The sequence below is a fragment of the Quercus robur genome, chromosome 8 (assembly GCF_932294415.1).
Source record: "Quercus robur chromosome 8, dhQueRobu3.1, whole genome shotgun sequence".
Lineage (NCBI taxonomy): Eukaryota > Viridiplantae > Streptophyta > Magnoliopsida > Fagales > Fagaceae > Quercus > Quercus robur.
Window position 1 is genome coordinate 24,507,584 of NC_065541.1, and position 7,618 is coordinate 24,515,201.

The following is a 7,618-nucleotide window of genomic DNA, read 5'->3' on the forward strand; positions in this document are numbered from 1 at the left end:
TTTGGACATTATCATATAGTTCATGAGAAGCATAGTATGTGATTTATGTGATTTAGTCACAGAAGATATAAATCACAAGTTCTTTGTAAACTCAGAATTTTAGTTCGTAGTCAGTGATGAAATTGGGCATTTCATCTGTGAAGACTATAACATATCAACTAAGATGATTTGTCTTGATCATGGAAGTGGAGACTTCTAGTTGATATGTTGATATATTTTAAGAGTTAAGACATATTGAACTGGACCGCTGTGAGATTTATTATTCTCCTAATGACTATCAAATGAATAATAAATCTCATGACTTCTATTTACATCAACTCTTAATCCTGAGAGAATAATGAACTTGATCATGAAGTGTAGGTAGCTTTAATATATTAGGAGTGAGATCTAAAGTAACGATCAAAATCTCAGTATGTTGGGCAACCACATTTAGTGTTGATGGAACATATATTCTGAAGATGGAATTCATAATCTCTTAATGAAGATATAAAATATTCCTTTGAGATAAGTTTAATGAGTTTGGTTATTCTGAATGTTAGGCCTAACTACTTTAGTAAGGAGTTACTAAAGTATATATTTATGAAATTAGATTTCATAAATATATGATGAATAACTTAAAGGATTAAACCGGGTACTCAATGATTAAGATGTAGTAATCTTCAAAGTGGCAGTCTACATTCATGACTTTGTATTACTACGAATATTTTATGAAGGGGTTGTATGTATAATAAAGTCTTGGGATATAATTTATTAATAAGGCCTAGAGTGCAATTATATTTATATAATGGTATTAAATATAATTAATGGTAACTTTGGACTTGTCAAGAGTTGATAGAAAAGCCCAAGGTCCATTGGAGCTAGTGTCTTATTTGTTCCCTTCTGGTCCCACTCCAAGCCACATACTAAAACCCAATTTGAATAGCCCAAAGGGCTAGCCCAATTAGATAATCAATTATAAGGAGAGAAATATATAGAATTTTATAATAGAATGAAATGGTGTGCATGTGAGTGTTAGAAACTCTATTATTCTCCCTTAAACACATATATATAAACTGATTGAGATATCACACTTTTTGGGCACAAGTGGAATTGGAGTGAAGATTAAGAGTGTTCCTAAGTGCTTCTAATCTTTGGTTTTGAATTTCACCGCACCAAGGTACACTATCTTATTCTTATATTCTGAAATTTACATAGTACATGTTATCAATTACGAATGAAATAGATCTGTTAATTTTCTGCTGCGTATGTTTTGTATGCGATACAAACATGTGTTTTTCTAACAGAGACACCAGCTGAGGACCTCCTTTTTGATATAGAGGCTAATTTATCTAGGAAAAAGGAGATCAATTCGGGCGCTAGGAGGCACGGTTTGAAACGAGATTCCCGCCATGTTAGGCTGGGGCTGATGCTTATACTGGAGCGGTAGATGGCAATATCAGAGACACTCACCTTCGGCGCGGGCAAAAGGATCATCCTTTCGCCTAGGCGTGGAAGGGACAGGTATGTTGTATTTCTTCTTTTGTCATTTGGATTCCTGTTATATGCACGTGCTAACGGATAACTTTTGATTCTTAATGTAAGGGCCTGACAAGATCCGTGGTCAAGGTGCTTGGTCCACCTTTCATTAGCTACTGTCTGATCCTGGGACCCACTCGTGCTATGCAGATTTCCTGAGAAAGCAAGGATTCGACCATTTTTTAAGGATTCCTTTGTATACCATGAGGCACGGGATTGGAGAGGCTTTGGTGCTGCGGTTTCATGTCGAGACAGGCACCTTCCATTTGAGTTGTGGGGAGTATGCGGTTCTCCCTCTTGACTAGATGACCATCTTGGTCATTAGATTTGGTGGATACCTGATTCTGACTGATGACATGAGCTTTGAGATGGCCTGTGAGCTCTTGGGCATCCCTCTCCCATTGACTACAGACATGAGAGCATATTTTGGGCCTACAACATCGCCACATATTCGTACTGAGTGGCTGTAGGGTAGCATCCCCTGGGGTGTAGTGCCGACTGACATTCATCTTCGGTGGTTTTTCATGTATTTCCTTGGTAGTTGCTTCTTTGGCAACAACCAATCTGTTTTATCTTGCCAACTGCTGTAGGCCATAAGAGCAGTCTTCAATGTTGGGAGATAAGACTAGGGGCCCATCACTTATGGCTTTTTCATCTCTTTCCTAAGGCGAGCTTCATAGTGGGATTTCAAGAGCCTAGAGGGGTGTTGGCAGATTTTGACATGGTGGGCATATGAGTATATCCCAGCTTTGCGACCATGGTTCTCAGGTTTGTCGGCAATAATGTATCCTCGAGCCTATGCTTGGTCTCTCTGCATGATTACCTGGGTTGTCCTGGCGCAGCTGATTACTATCTCTACGGCCTTAGATTGCGTCACCTAGGGTGAGATAGTGGTTTGTCCTTATGATGGCTCACTGCTAAGGAGACCGGAGCTTACTATTACCATAGGCTAGCTAAGGGTACGACTCTAGTTTTGGGCCCTATTGAGTTGGGAGTTCTATTTGGCAAAGAGGACCTTTCATCAGATCATGTCGGTTTTTGGGGTACCTAGAGATCCACCTCCTCTCGGCTTGTCATTTGAGTCCATTGTCATGGAAAACCTAGCTTACACGACGGGTTCTTTTGATGCATATGTGGATACTAGCAGGGATTATGCCGCTTGGTTCGCAGAGTCCTCTACGATGCCTATCATTGGAGATGTTCTTGTGAGTGGAGGTAGAGTGCTAGGAGGCCTTGTTCGTGCTTAGGTAGCTTCCGGAGCTGAGTGGAGATTGCATGCAGAGGCTTTGCAGGCCAGGGTGACAGAGCTTAAGACTGCTGCTACTGCTAGAGAGGTGCACATGCAGGAGGAGACTGCTCGAGAAAGGGAGCTTTGGCAAAGGGATAGAGAGGCCCGCACTACTGTCACAGAGAGAGAGAGAGAATGGAGCCAGCTTCAAGGTGAGCTAGCCATGCTTCATGGTTATGCCAGGGTCTTGATAGGGGAGCTACAGGCACTTCGGGCCTATATTCCACCTTCACCTCACATGTCGAGCCAGGGACCCATTATTCCACCAAGCGAGACAGAGTACATGCTAGATCCGCTAGGTCCACTGGGCAGTTGGGGTTCTTTCGCTCAGGCTCCATGGCCACCTTAAGACCCAGGGTACACTCTTGACACTTCAAGCGAAGTAGGTCCTTCCATCGACCCCATTGTAGGTGATGGCGATGATGATGATGATGATGCTGACCAGTTTTTTAGGGGTGATGATTCTTAGTAGGGTTAGCTTTCTGTTGTAGCATGATTTAGCCCTTGCATGGGCATGTATGTATTCTTCATGTATCTTGTAAACATTGCCCTATGGTGGGCCAATTATGTATGTATATTGTGTATCGCCTCTTGATAGGCCTAGACATGTGTGTATTATATTGCCCCACAATGGGCCTTGATGTATGATATTATCTCTTTATAGCTTCATGGTGTATGTATGAAACAATGCCTCTTGTTAGGACTTACATGTATGATTCTGGAAACTACCTTTGAGGGGGCTGATGTATGACTTTAGGAAAAGTGCCTTTGAGAGGGCTGCCGATATATGTGAAAAACAATGCCTCTGATTAGGACTTACATGCATAGTTCTAGGAAGCCGTCTTTGAAAGGGCTAATGTATGATTTTAGGAAAAGTGCCTTTGAGAGGGCTGCCGACATATGTGAAAAGCAATGCCTCTGATTAGGACATACATGCACAGTTCCAGAAAGTCGACTTTGAGAGGGCTGCTGATGTGTATGAAAGACAAAGCCTTTGGTTAGTACTTATATGTATAATTTTGGATGTCGCCTTTAAAAGGGCCGTTGACGTATGCATGAAACAATGGCTCTAGGTAGGACTTATATGTACAACCATAGAAAAATTTCCTTTGAGAGGGTTGTCGACATGTGTGAGAAACAATGCCTCTAGGTAGGACTTACATGTATGATTTCAAATGTCGCCTTTAAAAGGGCTGCTGACATATGCAAGAAACAATGCCTCTAGGTAGGACTTACATGTATAATTCTGAAGGTCACCTTTAAAAGGGCTACTGATGTATGCATGAAAAAAGGCCTCTGGGTAGGACTCACATGTATGATTCTTGATGTCGCCTTTAAAAGGGCTGCTGATGTATGCATGAAACAATGCCTCTGCGTAGAATTTACATGTATGATTTTGGATGTCGCCTTTAAAAGGGTTGTTGATGTATGCATGAAACAATGTCTCTAGGTAGGACTTACATGTATAATTCTGGGAGTTACCTTTCAAAGGGCTGCTGCTGTATGTATGCACTATCGCATTTTCATCATAGATGGTGGTTTTAAACCAGCTTGTGTCACACTCATTTGTATTGCACTGCAGTTTCACGAGTTTATTAATGGATTTTGACAATGATCGTCTCACTGGGGGGAGAGAGAATGGAGAGACCGCGTGAAATAAACTGCCACAGTTTAGGGTTTCATGCGATTCTTGACATGAGGGACACATCCTCAGCGGGATGGACCCATTCTTGTATATTGGATAGAGTAGAGGGAACCGCGCAAAATAAACTGCCCCAATTTAGGGTTTTGCGGGGTTCCAAGCCTGCAGACTGGTTGAAAATGGCATCGACTTCATAGACCATACCAAATGCTGGTAATGAATGCGGACATTCTAAACGAAATCTTCTTAGACACACCATGAGGCGATATGCACTAATTGCTCCTGTTATTGCCTGGGCCAGCTATCAATTCAAAGACAGGTTTCTTCGGGCAACATCATGAGAAACAACTCCCTCTATCCTCCAAATAAGCTAAAAAAGTTACTAGATGTCTGAGAACGGGTTCTAGTGCCTTTTGTTATGAGATCTGATTACTGGGGCTGAACTGACCCCTGAACTGGGTGAACTGGGCTTAGAAAAATGAGGTTCATGATGTTTGGAAGTGCTTATCAAGACACACAAAGATGAATTGCCCTAGTGTAGGATTTGTGTGGTCTCGAATGCACGAGAGAAAATTTCTGATTGGTTCACTGCTGGGTCGAATGCGTAGTATGACAGGTGCTAAAACAAAGGAATCTTTGCTCCAAGGCAGTCAAAAACATCCCAAACAGGGGGGTAGTGGTCAAAGTATTGGGGGGTTTGAAAAACCTCGATAGATGTCTCGAGGCTTAGCGGCCATTGTAGGTGTGTCGGTGGCCCTACAAGGTGCGCCACCTCGGTTTTCGTGCATAAAAGCTGGGTTCAGCCTAGTTTCAACTCATTTTGTTTTGCGATTTTCTGGGGTCTTTTTCTACCCTTTTCTTCACTCAAATCATGTAGAAAACACTATTTTTCATCATTTTTTGCATAGATTCTCATCAGATTCAGTAGGATCCATTCATGGATGCTCTTGGTACTCACTCCTATGACACTTTGGTCAAGCTTAAGAAGGTCTTATTATGAGAAGAAGCTTAGGAGGTGGTTGAGCTCCTTTTCTTGTGGTGACAGGGCATTTATCCGGCAACTTCTTGGAGATGCCACTGCTCTTCTTCACACCACACTAGATTGGCATTTGTTGGAGGTCATTACTTCTTGTTGGGACCCTGTCTTGAGATGTGTCACCATTGGGGATGTTGATCTAGTGCCCACCTTGGAGGAGTATGATTGTTTTCTTTCTCTTTCTACTCCTCTGAGCACTATTTTGGTTCCACTAGTGCAACCACGCTACTGCAAGAGACTCACTGATCTGTTGGGCTTCAAGAGGCCCGTTGTGGAGGCGTTAACTTGGTATGGTAGTGGGATAGGAGGGAGCATGTCCTTCAATTTTCTGTATGATCGGTTCCACTCATTGGAGTGTCCTATTAGTTACTGAGATGACATTGTGGACATAGAGGAGCATTGGAGATCCTATCGGCGTCAAGCCTTCCTGGTGGCCTTCTTTGGTGTGGTGCTGTTTCCTTCATTGTCAGGAGCTGTCAGCTTTGTCATTCTCCCTTTGGTGAGTGCCCTACCTCATGGTACCTCTTTCATTCCTGCTCTACTTTCTGAGACCATTAGGTCCTTGTCTTTGTGTCGAGAGACCGGTAGGGGTAGGCTAGGTTGCTATGTTCATCTGTTATAGCTGTGGTTATGTAGCCACCTGAGTGTTATTGCTAGGGATCAACCTAAGGGCTTTACCATTAAGAGTAGAGTTCGGGCCACTGTAGTTCTTAATCTTCCTTTTTCTGGGGATACCGAGGGTTGGCTGGGGTACTTATGCTATAGTGACCTAAAGACAACGGATGAGAGGTTTGATGTATACCCTCTCAACAGCTTGTGGGTCAAATATGTATCCACATTCCACAAGGAATCTATTTATATATATATATATATATATTAATAGGTAAAGCCTAGAGAAAATTCAATTAGATTCTACAATTGAAGTCTAATTTTGCGTCATGTGTATTAAATTATTTATTTTTAGAAAGGATTTTATTTCTTAATTTTGGAGTCAAATGTGGAACCACATCATAAATATTCATCCAGGTGAGTTATTGCATACAAAAACCAAAAAGTCTAGAACGAACATCATTTTTTTTTTTTTTATAAAAAAAATAAACAATTTACATTTTCTACCTAATAATATTCTTACAAGACTTTTTAAAAAGTTAAAAAAATATATAAAAATTATCTATGTAAATTATAATAATATTTAAATTATATATGTAATAATTATACCATGCATCTTAATGTAAATATTTTAAGTATATCTATGCATATGCATGGGGTTACAAGCTAGTATTAAATGATGATTGTAGATTTGTATTATTAATTATTATTGTTATTTTTTAATGTCGTTGTGGGGAGTGGAAGAGTCCCCATCCAGGCCTAGGGCCCAAAAAGTAGTTAGGCCGCAGGAAATGAGTTGGGCCCATTTTATACACTACAAGGAAGGGCCAAGGGGTAATGGGTTGTGAAGGAAAAGCAACTAGTCCATCCTAAGTACTACGAAAGAAGAATGCGTCACGGGAAGGTGGTTCCTGTGGAGAAGTAAAGAACTAGTCTTATCCGAAGGATGCTGCACGGATTGTCCACGTGTGGTTTCCAGTAGATGCTTGGAACCATGGGAAATTTTCGAAACATGCAATAAGGTAGAAGATCTTTGCCTTCGCATTAATGATGGGATTCTTACCTAATCTCTGCCTCATTAAATACAAATAAGATAGTCTGAACAGTACAAACAACCCCCAAAAGTCAGAGTTCTAGGATAAGGGTAGGGAGGAAACCGATAAAGTTAAGGAAAATATCCTTGAGACTATGGCAGGCTACAGGATAGCTGTAGTGATAAGAGTAAGGACTGAAGCTATAAAAGGGGAGGGAAATGCAAAAGGCAAGGGATCCAAAAGAAGAAGAAGGAAGGGAATACATAGAAGAAAAATCAATCAGAGAGAGAGAGTAAGGGTAACACCGCAGGAATGGGAGAGTTACCTATTGTAATATCTAGATAGAAATTGTAACATTTGAGGTCAAAGAAATCAATTGCTTGAGTTTCCCATTGTGGAGTTTTATCCCTTGTTGTTTACTTATATATAGGTTGTTTGACTAATCATAGTGGTAATCTGCGGAGAACTCCTCGGGGGCTAGTTTTTGTGTCCCC